The 13,691-nt window shown below is 43.1% G+C and overlaps 2 long non-coding RNA genes across 4 annotated transcripts; both read right to left on the bottom strand.

Annotated features, from left to right (window-relative positions):
• Positions 1–469: 469 nt before the first annotated feature.
• LOC123141528 (uncharacterized) lies at positions 470–1,968 on the bottom strand. Its single transcript, XR_006470343.1, has 2 exons — positions 1,523–1,968; positions 470–757 (listed from the first exon to the last, which is right to left on the bottom strand). It is a non-coding gene; the product is annotated as an uncharacterized lncRNA (long non-coding RNA).
• Positions 1,969–8,072: 6,104 nt separating this feature from the next.
• Positions 8,073–11,030, bottom strand: LOC123144831 (uncharacterized). 3 transcript variants are annotated; one of them, XR_006471965.1, is made up of 3 exons: positions 10,318–11,030; positions 9,589–10,152; positions 8,073–8,511 (listed from the first exon to the last, which is right to left on the bottom strand). It is a non-coding gene; the product is annotated as an uncharacterized lncRNA (long non-coding RNA). The 3 variants fall into 3 exon arrangements; XR_006471966.1 differs by having other exon boundaries at positions 9,589–9,770; positions 10,318–11,029; XR_006471968.1 differs by lacking the exon at positions 10,318–11,030 and having other exon boundaries at positions 9,589–10,311.
• Between the last annotated feature and the right edge of the window lie 2,661 nt (positions 11,031–13,691).

Here is a 13,691-nt window from a genome sequence, read left to right as displayed (position 1 = left end):
ACGGTGAACCCGACAAAGTCAATCCATGCTTTATTATTATTAATTAATAATTATTATATTATTATTATTATTAATATTATATTATTATTATATATATTATATATATATTATATTATTATTATTATTATTATTATATTATTATTATATTATTAGGGAAAGACTAGCACATATGCCCGTGCGTTGCAACGGGAGAAAAATTGGACATGTCCTCAAATTAAGTGAAAATTGTATGTGCAAACACAGTTGTTCTTCACTACAAGGAAAGCGTTAATTGTTATGTCCATTATTTAAAAGTGTGCTATCCATTACAAAATGGTATTTGGTATATCTTTTTCAATAAGAACGTGTATTAATTGAATATGTAGTATAAGGTTAGATTACCTCGACCCATATTTACTCAGGCTTGTGCAATACTCAGAAAATTTAGTGTACTGTATGACAATCATGAAACCACACCGAACCAGGACCATGGTCCAAAATGTCACTATCATCTATAATCAATTGAACACCGACACTAAAAAGGATAGTGGTTCTAAAATTCTAAAGAAAATTTAGATCATCTACCAAATCTGTCAAGACTCCCTGAAAATAAACCTCCTCAAAGAAGAAGATGAGAAGGAGAGAAATACACAGTTACAAGCCAAAGCTTGATGACACAGCCAACATTAGATGCTTGCTCAAGGTTTCCAACAGATTTTCCCCAGGAAGAGGAGCTCCCAAAACAAACTCAACAAGCTCAAGCAACGACAGCAGGTCCCTATTACAGCAAGAGGAAAAAAAAAGATGAATTGGACAATGAGAAGCAGCAAACAATGTTGTGACACAGTAAGCTTGCAAATAAACCACACTATTTGAAATAATATACCGCAAAGAATGAGAAAATGTGCATGTAGATTCACTAAAGAAAGACTTTTCAAAAGCACATTTACTCGTGGAGCTATGCAAAAAAGAAATTACCTTTCGAAATGCCACTTATGTTGCCAAAAGCTAAAAAAAGCAGCGAGCAACAGCACTATTGTTATCACAACATCATATATTCTGCAAATATCTCAAAACATATACGTCCTAGAGTGAATAGAAAAAAAAACTATGACTGAATGGACCAATTGTTCCAGCACTCGACTCTATATCCCTTGCTGGGTGTTTGTCTCTTAATTGGGAGTTTATCTAAATGATTGAATTCTAATCAGGGATCAGGACTGGCTCTACTATCTGCAGGCAAGAATATGATGTTGGCTTGCTAATGTTCAGGGGAAGAGAGTAGCACCTAACGCTAGAACTATGATCGGTTAGCTCCCAAACTTGAGAATCATGTGTGCACTGGCAGCAGCAAGAGGATGTTTCAAAGGTATGTTTACTGGGCATGCCTATTGACCATAAGGCAAATAAAGTTCTGCTTCATCGCAGTTTGGACTACACAGTAAGTGCAGAATGCAGCTCTTTAGTGTTTCTACATGTCTTTAATGGCACTGATTATCTTTCTGGTCATTAGTTTACCAAGTAAAATTTATTATTGACTTACTTTGGCTGATATATTTGACACAACTATCTGGAACTTTTCTGTTGTTCTTGAGCCGGCAACATGACCAGCCTCGGCGACTTTGCTGAAGGCACCATTGAACCAGCTTGTTCCAGCAGACACATATCAACAAGTAGAGGAAATAAGGGCGAAGGATCAGCCATACTGATAAAGGACATCATGTGTTACTCCAAAGGTGCAAATATGTTACAAAGGTCTACATTCATCAAGATACATTAAAACTTGATCACCAGATGATATAAAACACACACACATATTGAGTAATTCAACTGTAGCAAAAGCTTGTAAAAGAAGAGACCTGTTGGTTTTCACAGCAGAGCCTGTATCATTTAGCTTGCGCTCTACAGCTAGCAAATCAGCCATTGTTTTGTCAGAAACATGGAACCTTTAGATTCAGATCGGATAAGTAACAACGACAGTCAACCAAATAACACTTGTAACTAAATTATGCGGACTAACCTGAAACTGCTTTTTAGATGAGCTAACCTGAAACTTTTAAGCGGACCTGAAACTAACCTGGAAGGCAAGAGATATGGGGTGGAGTTGGTGGCGTGGAGGTTGGGCCTGATCCTGCCTTGGAGGGACAAGACGACCGGACGAGCTCTCCTCACTCCGCCGCAGTCGGCGTCGTGCTTTTGCGACTCCGCTCCACGAGCGCGGCGTGGTGTGGCCGATGTAGGAGAGGAGACGGGATGGAGGTGGGGTAAGCTGATGCTTCTTCGATCCAGCGCTCGATGGGAGAGGACAAAGGAGGACAGAGCTCCGCCTGCCGCGCCCATCCTCGAATCTGCCGCCCTGTCCCTCCGCGGGAACGCCGTGCGTGATCCAGGGCTTCGCTCGACAAAGGTCTCCCGTGCGGCGCTCTGGCCGCCTTCAACCAGGAAAACGGCGGCGGCACCCAATCCTATTTCGCGAGAGAGAGACGTGGGTCGGGAGAGGGCACAAATCCTCGCCGGCGTCGACCGGCGGCCGGTGCAGCACCGGATCGAGCGTCGCCGGGGTCGGTCGCCTCGTGGCGGCTGAGATCAGGAAGAGAGGGAGAGCCCGTGCTTTTCTACAACAAACACAGCTAGCTCTGGTGGTTGCGTCATTATTTGTTGGGCTGCAAACGGGCATGTGGGCCTGATTTACTGGGCCGAAGCGCACGGGCGGGTATTGTTTGGATCGTTTGATGCACACGACGTGGTTCCCCGAATTAGTACCACCTCGCTTATATATTTTAAATTGGTGAAAGCGTAAATTTACAGAAAGAAAGCATATTGTGACGGTAAACCCGACAAAGTCGATCCGTGCTTTATTTATTAAATATATATAAATAAATATATATATATATATATATATATAGTAAAAATGCCCGTGCGTTGCAACGGGAGAAAAACTAAATTGTGTAGGCCCTAGTCTAATAGGCATGACTCTAGGACACATCCCCCGCTCTCATTCCATGACCTCTATTTGAACAAAGCGTCCTACACGTGTCACCGCCTATCCTCCTTCTGGCCTTCGCCGATCGTGGCTGAGTTGTCCATCTAGTCACATCACGTCTAGACATTGTCAATGGCAAGGGGATGAGCTTGACCACCTCACGACATATTTGTCGCTGAACCCTGCCAGGGAAAGGGGATGTTTAAACTAATCTCTCGAGCGGGAGATGATGGCCGCCCTCCGTGGGTCCCTCTCCGCACATGTTTCATACACCGTGCCTCATACTCTCACTCGCTCTGCACATGTCCCATCATGCCTGTTTCACATCACACATGCTTGCAACTAATATATTATTACACAAAAACACATTAAATGGCTATAAATAATGGAGTTGACAAAATATCGCTATCCTAGTCATGTTCATACACTAAAATGGCAAACCAATAACTCATTCATAGGAAATTCATTCACAATAACAGAAATTTCATGATTCTTAAATAATTCTGATTTTTGGACCCTTAAATCAACCACAAAAAAGTGCTTACCAGGGAAAAAAATAAAATAGTGCTTACCGGGCATACAAACTTTAGCGTTTCTTATTGAAGTGGCGCTAGATTGGTAGCATTTGTTGGCCTTTGGCAAATCAAACACACTGGAAGTTCAACTCGTTTTTATTGAAACCATTGCCATTGTGATTTTTAAAACTCCACAACATGGAAGATTCCAACCATGCGTTGCTACCTCTTAGAGAATGTAGCTTTGCAAATAATATTTACAAAACAGTGATGAATTAGCAACTGAAGCTGGCAGAATGGGATCTCTCCTTGTACTCAGACAAGAGAAACACTAAGCGTCATTGGTAAAATATGAATCAACGCATGTGTCAGATCCGTCTCAAGTTTCACCTTTTCCTGCTCTTCCAGCGAGCAAAAAGGCATGTGCATTTGCATCAGAGTAACAAAATTACAACCTTTAAATCGAGCTAAGACCTATAAATCGAGCTAGGACCTATAATGATTATTAATAATGTAGTCCCACCTAATTCTCCTATACATATATCATGTTAACTAAGTAACGGTGCACATATGCAAATATATAGTATGAAAATTTAACCAACAAATAATGATACAGTCTTACATTTAACGAAATGTTAAAAAATAGCATAAATCATAGCTGATAACAATATAATAAATTCTTGTGAATGATAGTTTGGCAGTACATGGGAACCTGAGATTGTATTTACTCGTGACACAATAAAATCCCTCGGAAGAATATTTCTGAAAAAAAATTACATACTATGCACAATCATATGGAAAATTACATACTATGCACAATCATATGGAAAAGGATCACTCAGCTGGTAGAAATGCACGAGGAGGAAAATCTGAAAATAAGTAAATTATTTGAAAAAACTTTTCCCCGTTCTTTAACAAATGAGAACAATCATGGTGACATATTAGAGCTTATTCAGGACATATAATTCTTTTACTGAAGAAAGTGGTACATGTTTCAGCAAACTTGTTAAATTATGCCTACACATTTTTCATACCATTATGTGTGTCATCTCGACCTACAATGCTCGGCGAGGATAAGCAGGCCTACCACAAAGTCTGCGGCGGTGGCCGTGAGAGCGACGATCGAGTTGCCCATGGTGCGGCCCTGAGCTATAGAACACGCCCACGACTTTGCCGCCTCCACCGGAGAGGGTGCGGCAGTAGCTGCTTGGAGGGTATAGACGTGCTCGTCGCACGGGATTACCTGGGGAAGTATTGGTCCGAGGAGGTGCGTGCCCCATCCACCGCCTGAAGGAATGTACATGAAAAGATTTAATTTTCCAGGACTGAGCTTTCACGACAAAACATTGTGAAGTGCTGCACCTAAAGTACCGATATTAAGATGGACCATACTTGCAGAGCTCGATGCGCCGTTCTGTTCTTCAGGAGCCATGGCCGATCCAAAATTTCAGCCAACATCGCCGCCTTCTTTTTGTTCATGAGGAAGATTTGGCAATCGACATGATGGGCAGGCCGGGTCACTTGGCCAGAGGCTAGTGTTGGTTCTGGAACCACGGTCGATGGTGGAAGCACGCGTGCCGCGGGGCTCCTCTCTTGCTCTGCTTTGATGCTCAGACTCGACGTAGACAGATCAACCTATCGTCGATGTGGCCGATACAGCCGTGAAGGGAAGTAGGCCGACAGGCTATGTGTCGCCCGACAAAGAGCAGGAAGACGATGGCCTTGATGCCACCACGCACGCCTTCCAGAACCACCTCAGTTTCGTTCTCCCAACACGAAGACAACGGATTCCAGCGCTTTTTGTCGAGGCCTCGAGGGCATCCATCGTCGGCACCGGCGCCTCGCTCGTCCTATTCGCTCGTTAGGCAGTTGCATGAAGCTCGAGCTTGATCATCTAGTGCCCCTCGTCCTCCCTCTCCTTCAGATTCACCGTGAACTCGATCCGCTGATTGGCGATTAGTGCGAGGGTTTTCGGCGGCGAGGCGGGCAGCGAGGTTTGTCAGGCTATGGCTGATTGCCGCGACTTCATGCTTGGCCCGGCCAACATTGCAGGGTCCATCAAAGCCACATTGAACACGTACGTGCAAACTGTTCTTCAGGAATCCTCCTGTTGGTCTCGTATATATATGGAAACGCAAGACATCCGATCTGATTGGGATTTTGATCTGGAGTCCCTTATTATCACACCTGTTTTATCTTTTTTTCTTTCCAATGGAGGGTGCCAGTTTCCAAAAACTGCTATTTGAGCCTGGCGCGACCAGGTACGTTTCGTTTTTCGATTCTTTGCATGTACCTGAAACAGAAACCAAGATCGAGGGTATATATATATATATATATATATATATATATATATATATAGGGAAAAGCAAAGCTATTGTGTTTCTCTCTAGAGGTGGCAATCTGAGCCACATGCTCATGTTGGGATCTGGTCCACTTTCTTTCCCTCTAAACATTTTCATCATTTTGGCTGTGTGAAGTTTATTTCCTCTTTTAGCTGAATCTGGACCACTTCCTCACGTGCATAGGCATGAGGCCCAGCCCATAGCCTGGTGTGCCTGCACTATGTCAGTGTTGGGGCCGAGCAAAGAGTCCCAGCCCACAAAAGGTTCTCAATGTTCGATCGGTTCCATGCGCATGTAGGGTTCGTGCATTTTTTTAATGGTTTGTATTTTCCGCGGTGCTATGCTAAGGTTGTGGGCTGGGCTATTTCCATCCCGTTTCTCTCTTCCTCGTTCAGTCCTTCTCCATCACCCGTCCCTCTCTCTCCCTCGTCTCCATCTTGATCTAGATCCCACCGCCCCAACCCTTCCCCAGCGAGGACCTCCACTCGACCCTCTCCCACCCCTTCTCCGGAGGTCGTGGGCGTCACCGGTGGAGCTCATCCATCACGGGCCGTGCGACAATTATGCAGCTGCTAATATGTAATTCATGGTTGAGGAATCACTCATTTGTCTCCCACCATGCAACCTTCGCCTCCCAGGCACACACGCAACAACCCTCCTGCGCCATGTTGCCAAACTGAAGTGGATTTGTGGGAATAGTAGTTTTTATTTCGTTTTCCCCGTCCTCTTCCACAAGGCCAGATTTGTCTGGAGAACTACCTGCAGATTGGGGTAACCACATGCGTTGAAGTTAATTTATGGTTGCTCGAAGGTGAGATTGCTGTTACATTTTTTTTGATTTGCTGCGAGTTCTTCACCTTGCTACCCAACTTCCTCTTTAGCTCATGTGCATTGTTGGTGTTCTGGCTAGTGCTGTTGTGGGTCGTTTCATATATATTTTTAAATTTTGATGTTAACATGTCCATCGTTGTATGCAATTCTAGAGCGAGCTGGATGGATTTTGAACTGGTTACTTTCCATCATACATGGCCCTTTCCGATGCATAATAGACACTGACTAGCACCGCTTGCAAGACTGAAAAGAATGAAGGATTCATTGAAGTTCCTAACTGGGTATGCAATAAAAAACATGATGCCAACCGGGCAACCGGGACATCCAGAACAAATGCAGTACTTTCCCGTCGGTGATGCAAAAGGTTCCGAACCAACGGCAGGTGATGCAGAAAAATGAAAGTTACACCTACTAGAAAACCCTGAGATGAATGGAACCTTTGAGAGTTAGCAATGCAACAAAACCTACCCATTAGGCTTTCCTAAAAAGATCATGCTCAAGGACCGATGCTAGAAAGCAGCTACCCCCATCCCATGAATAAGCCTGCCATTTCAGAACCTAGCTTGCCATTTTCATCCGCAATACCGTAAAGTTCCCCACATGCTTTCCTCTTTGGTAAATGTGAACTCCCATAATTCAACAATTGGGCACCTTATCCAACCAAAGTTCGGATCTCGATGTGAATCAACGGTTCCGATAGCACACACACTAGTTGTTGTTGATAGCAAATCCATTCTCATATATATATATATATATATATATATATATATATATATATATATATATATATATATATATATATATATATATATATATACTAGCAAAAGGGCCCGTGCGTTGCAACGGGAGAAAAATATCCCCAAAAATCAGGCTCTCTTTTCTTAGTGAAAATTCACTGGCCAATGCTAATATGTGTTTCCAGGCAGGTGCATGATGTTCAGATCATAAGATATTTAATAGCGTAAAACAAAAAGGTCATTGCTAGCAATTTTAATTACAAAAAGTAACTTCTTTTAGGATTTGTCTTGTGTTTTCAGGGATTAGAAGTATATGAAAATATAGGAATGCATCAATATATCTCATCCGAGATAAGGACAATTCTTGAGAAAAATGATTGAAAATTTGAAAAACAAATGTTAGTCATGCATGCTTGCATAGTTACCATAGATGGATGAATGCACGATGCATATTTTTTTATTAGTTATCACTTAGACGTTAATAGTTTGTAAACATTTTGCATATACCAAACTCAAAGCCTATTTGAATATTGTAAATGGTATAATTGACTCAACCAATATCATAACACCAATAACTATATTAGCATACATATGTATTCACCCGCAAAAAAAAGCATACATATGTATTGGCTGAGCAAGTAACAAAAGAATTTAGTCCACATATGTATGTTTATGCACAAAAATCTGGGAAAGTTGTTGTCATAACAGGCATAACAATAGGAGTTCTGTACCAACATGGGTGTGTACTAACATTCAGAATGCGTGGCAAAATGAATAGCTACAACACTTAGGCCACAAAATTCACTCAAACTAAATAAAGCTACTTTTGAGAACACTAAAGTTCTTTTGAGCTCCTCAATTGATCTCTCCAATAGCTTGACTTCTTCATCCTTCTCCTTTCATCTGCTATTTGTAAGAGTACAAAAGAAGGGTTCTAAAAGAAGAAAAACGGAAGCATTATTAAGAGCAGAAAACATTAATCCAATAGCATGAACACCTGGCTGGCGTCCGTAGCAATTACTTCCCTTTGTTTTGCCACTGGCAAAGCATCTCCAGCTTTTCTCTCAGAGAGGCACCTGGGAGTCACATTATTGCTTCTCTTCTGAGAGCTTGGAGAAGTTATTCTGCAAATTTTGAAGCAAATTGTTCCTTTCATCGTCAAGTAAATTTCTCAGCTCAATCAACACTTCCTCCAATATTGGAGTGGCATTTCTATTATGGGCTAACTCCTATTTCACAGAGCAATCAATCCGTTCAATATGGCTGAGCTGAGGTCGCAAATCAGTGTTCACTATAGAAACTGCATTTGGTTTGCAAACTACACTTGCTGGCTGCTCCTCCAACACCAAAATCTTTTTTTACTCTTCATAATTTAAGAATGTGCATGATTAATCAATTTAAACTCACTGGATTGGATGGATGGAGTGTCTAAATAGTAGGATTAAACAATTGGTCCTTTACTGACTGATTAATTAGTGAACTAAACATTTTTCTGAATCTTTGCTTTAATGGATGTGCATGATTAATCAGTTAACACTACAGTGGGGGAGGACATCCTGATGGAGCGGCGCAACCTACTTGACCAGCAAGCCCCACGCCTTCAAATTATTTTAGGAGATCTAACAACATTAAATAAGAAGCATCATCTCATTAAAGTCCTCTTTATTTATTTTATCGGAGGCTCGGAAGAACTTAGTCTCTTCAAAATAAGAAGCATCATCCATGGTCGATTTCTGGACCAAAATAACTACATGCATAAACGGACTCTCATGCCAAGTTGCAAACAGATCAGGGAAAACACCCACAAACTTGAAGAAAACATTGTGATTTTTCAGCAAAAATAATGTTATATGATCGAAATGAAACAATTGTTGTTCAGATATATCAGTTTCGATTGAATCTACTATGGCATTGACAGAAGCAGTAGACATCCAGCCATAAACATATCACTGGCCATAGGTTTTATTTTTATTTTTTGGCATGCACTGGCTATAGGTAGATAACATAAGAGCTAGGATCCAACAGTTAGGCAGAACAAGTAAGACACCAAGTCGCATAATCAAAATATGCCCATTTGCACACATGTAAATAGTTTGAACGTACTGAAACACAAAGAAAGTAAATAGTAGATTATATTGTCCTAAGTTGATCTTGCTTGATAGCATTATCTAGAGAATATCAAAAGGAAAAACATAACTAACCTTGACCTGTTTGTAGCGATCCAGATTTTACACACTCTGGTCGTTTCATCTGAAATCACATGAAAAAGTGTTGCTTTTCTTTGGCCGCTGAAAGGGAAAGTACCAATCTCCACTTCGATCCTCCCTCTGTAATATTATAAGAAAAGCAGTCAACAGAGCATCGCCCTCCCACCATGCCTGTTCTGATAGACACACAAAAGAATACACAAAGCATCTTCCATCAGTTTTTATAACTTGCTAATCCAACAAATGAACGGCTTGTGCAATTTGTTTGCAAGCAAATAGAACGAATTATTGCAAACCTGAACATAATTCTATTGTCTATGCATCTTTTCTCTCAGCTCTACAAAAAAATTCGTCTAGCAATTTCTAAAAAGAATTTGAATGAAGCTACTGTACGTTTGTAGACAGCCACACAACAAATTGAAGGTCACAGGAGCAACAAAGCATCAGGGATCCTCCTGCGGTACACACGGTCCTCAACGATAGAGTTGCCTGGTTAGTGGGCTGCCGACAGAGCATCGACCAGAGCGTGAATAATCAACGGAGTTTGTAATCGTAGCCCTACACACGAAATTCCATGAGCATGGATAAACTGATCTTGTGATTTGGTAGAAGCAGCAAATTATAGTACCGGCTGAATGAACAGCTTGTGCCATTTATAGATAAACTGAAACCCTCACGTAGTCAGCCAGTACTATAATATGGTAGTAGCAACAGGCAGCTCACCATCTAGAACCCAGCCGCGAAGGTACCACCGGTCGCCGCTATACCGGGGCTCGTTCTGGAACTCCTTCGGCGCACTTCTGGAGGAACCTCGCCAGCTTCTCCGGCAGCGTCACCGGTGGCAGCTCCCCTCTAGTCGCCGGATCCCTTTGTAAAACGGACTCGGTTCGATCAGAGAGGAGGAAGCTAGGGACGTGGTGCGGTGCGGGTAGCAGCAAATTAGTGCCGCCTCTTCCATCCTCAGCCGCCAGCTCGCTGACCGCCCTCTCCATCCCCGGCCTCGATCTTGCCGGCACCCGCCCACTCCATCCCCGTCCACGATCCCGTCGGCGCCACCCTCCAATCCCCTTACTCGAGCCCGCTCGTCTCGAGTGCAACACGCCACGCCATGCCTCCCGCGAGGTCGCCGATGCGCAGATCGGCCCTCTCGAGCTCCTGGAGTCGGACGCCAGCGCCGCACCCTCCCATCCTCTGCCTCCCACGAGGTCGCGACCAGTAGGTGGAGGGGAGCGGTGAACGGCGAAGAAAGCCGCGAGATGGGATTGGGAGGCAGGAGAAGGCCGGCGGCGCGTGGTGAGGGGCGGAGCGGGGCAGGAGGCGGCCGGCGGCGCGAGGGGCGTAGCAGGAGGTGGGCGGGGCGGGCGGAGCGGAGCGCCGCGAGGTAAAGCGCCGCGAGGACGGGGAGTCTGGATAAGATGAAACAGATGAATCGCGGGTTGAATACATACAGATGTAGGTTTTTTTCTTAAACGAAACGTTTTTTCAATATCACGGGCACCCGAATTAGTACCACCTCGGGTATATGTTTTAAATTCGAACTGAAAGCGTAAATTCACGGGAAGAAGCGTATTGTGACGGTGAACCCGACAAAGTCAGTCCGTGCTTTATTATTAGGGAAAGATAGCACAAATGCCCGTGCGTTGCAACGGGAGGAAAAAACAACAAATTTTTAACCCAATGTCTCAAGACCCCCCTCCTCCCACAACCCACCGCCAGACATGATGACATCAACAAACTCTTTGAAATCCTCCACGCTGCCATGAAAAGATGTGTTGCACAAAAAACATAAACGTGAAAGGATGTCGTAAGTGTATTGAAGGTGTATGCAATTTAAATCACAGAAGTATCCACCCCATTGCGAGTATCTCTTTACGCCTTTGTTGGGGTTGCTTAGTGAAGCCCTATAAATATCGCATTATACTGAAAATAGTGAAGTTCATTTTAGTACAATGTCTTTGCCTCACTACGAAGGTAACACAAATTTTCATAAACCAGTGTTGGCTAGGTTTAGGGACTGTGTAGTGTAGCGCTATTCATATCCAATGATATTATGAGCATTGTGCCAAGATCCTCCATCCTTGGCTAATATAAGATAGAAAACTGTGGAGTTTGTGTCGCACACATCGGGTACTCCGAGTCAGACTCCTTGTGCTTTGGCGACGGGTAGAAAACACACACAAAACATGCAAAAGTTGTCATGTTTTCTAGCTTTTCGCAAGTTCATGTTTCTTGTGTGAGGTGTGTAGATGATCTAAAAATTACGGCTCCTATGACATGAAGATATAGAAAAAGCTTGATTCAAGTATCATGGAAACGTTTGTAAACTTGGAGCTCCTGTTTGCAATAGGAGAAAAAAACAATGCACACCCCTAAACAATAAACCTTAGATCCACATTTTTTATTTTAACATATCCCATGTGAGTTGTTGCTTATCCTCCTTTTGATCCTTGCCATTGATGGCTACTCTGTTCACTTATCAGTCTCAAGATGATGAACTTGACCACCACCGTACACGTCATTGAATCGCGCTAGCGCAAGAAAATATTTAAAACTTGAAAAACAATCTCATCGAGCTGAAAGCGAGGCCCACCCTCAGCAGCTATCTCAATATGTACACGGAAGTGGCATCGACGAGGGAGCGATCATGGCACAGCGGATGGCCGCGCCCTTCTTGTCCAGCATGGCAAGGGAGCGGACGGCATCTAATCCTCCACATAAATGGATGACACGCAGGCGAGGTGGTAGCGTGGGGAGGAGGCGCGCCGTGGTATGGTGCTCTGGGAAGGAAGCACGGCAAGATGGCGCCTCTGTTCCTCTGCTTCGTCTGCGTAGGTCTCGCTTGTTTTTGTTTCGATTGAACCAGGAGTCCAGGTCGCTAGGTAAAAACAACTTAGGGCAAAATCATCCAACAAAATATGATAAAATATGATGTGTGGGCTTGACGTGAAAAGTGAGAAAAACTCAGTTTGTGGTATTCTATCCAGTTATCATCAAAGTGTATTACTGAATCAAATAAAAAGAAAGATGTGGTGTTAGAGCAATGTCCCAGGAAATGTGGGGCAATTTGTCAAATTGCTCGCAAATGGGAGACCACAATACCGTCCATGGCCTTGATGACAGCAAAGTCATGTCCTCAGCCGATATGCTAATCAACCATAAAAATATTGATATGTACGCTAGTAACATATAAATGATCATTTAGAAAGGAAAACCTGATCTTCCCATAGGTACATGATTCTATCAACTACTTACCTTGTGAGTGAATATATCATTAGCTCCATCTGCCCATATTACAAATTTTGATCATAGATCAGAATACACGGCTAAAAGTATTGGACATAGGCTCCGAATGTCAGGTACACCATAAATTATGATACATGGGCATTCGAGCATATGTTGCCATTGTAACTGAAGCTCACATTGATCAGTACTCCTATGCCAACAACATGGAAAACACCACTCTACATCAAAGCACACTGCACGATTAGTACATTGTGCAGATATGTGTAGTTTCTCTAAGTAACCTGAAGGTATGAGAACCAACACTCGTTGGTCGACTGCACAGCTGCCACATCATGCACCGACACCTTCTGTCACTCACCGTTTCATCTCCTGGTCCTCGGCCTTGATGGATGTCTTCAGCCTACTGCAACTTCTCCATCAACCAGAGCAAAAGAGCACTTGCGTTGCAACGGGGCCATAGGAAGTGTCCTTTAGGTGACACCCAACAAATCCTCGACAACTATCAACATAAATATAAGGATACTCCACTACCGAACATCGGCTGGCTGTTCCAGTTTCTGGACAAGCAGATAGTGTAACATGCGCTGCACTACATGTTTCAGTTACAAGTATAGCACAACGAATATCATAAGTGATCCAAGTTGTTCACTTGCTGAAGTGAAAAGAGCCATAAAAGTTTATCCTTTAAACATACAAAATAGTGTCAAATACAGAACCTGCAAAAGATTAACACTCACCTACTATTTTCAGTAAAAGAAAAATGTCTGCAAGATAAGTGTAGTGCTGTAGTAACCTTCCATGTAGATACGGCAACTTGCTCATGCAAGGACATATATCAACCCTGACTCGTGGAT

This window comes from Triticum aestivum, chromosome 6D, assembly GCF_018294505.1.
Source record: "Triticum aestivum cultivar Chinese Spring chromosome 6D, IWGSC CS RefSeq v2.1, whole genome shotgun sequence".
NCBI lineage: Eukaryota > Viridiplantae > Streptophyta > Magnoliopsida > Poales > Poaceae > Triticum > Triticum aestivum.
The sequence above is the reverse complement of the archived record's forward strand: the minus strand, read 5'-3'. Positions and strand labels throughout refer to the sequence as shown.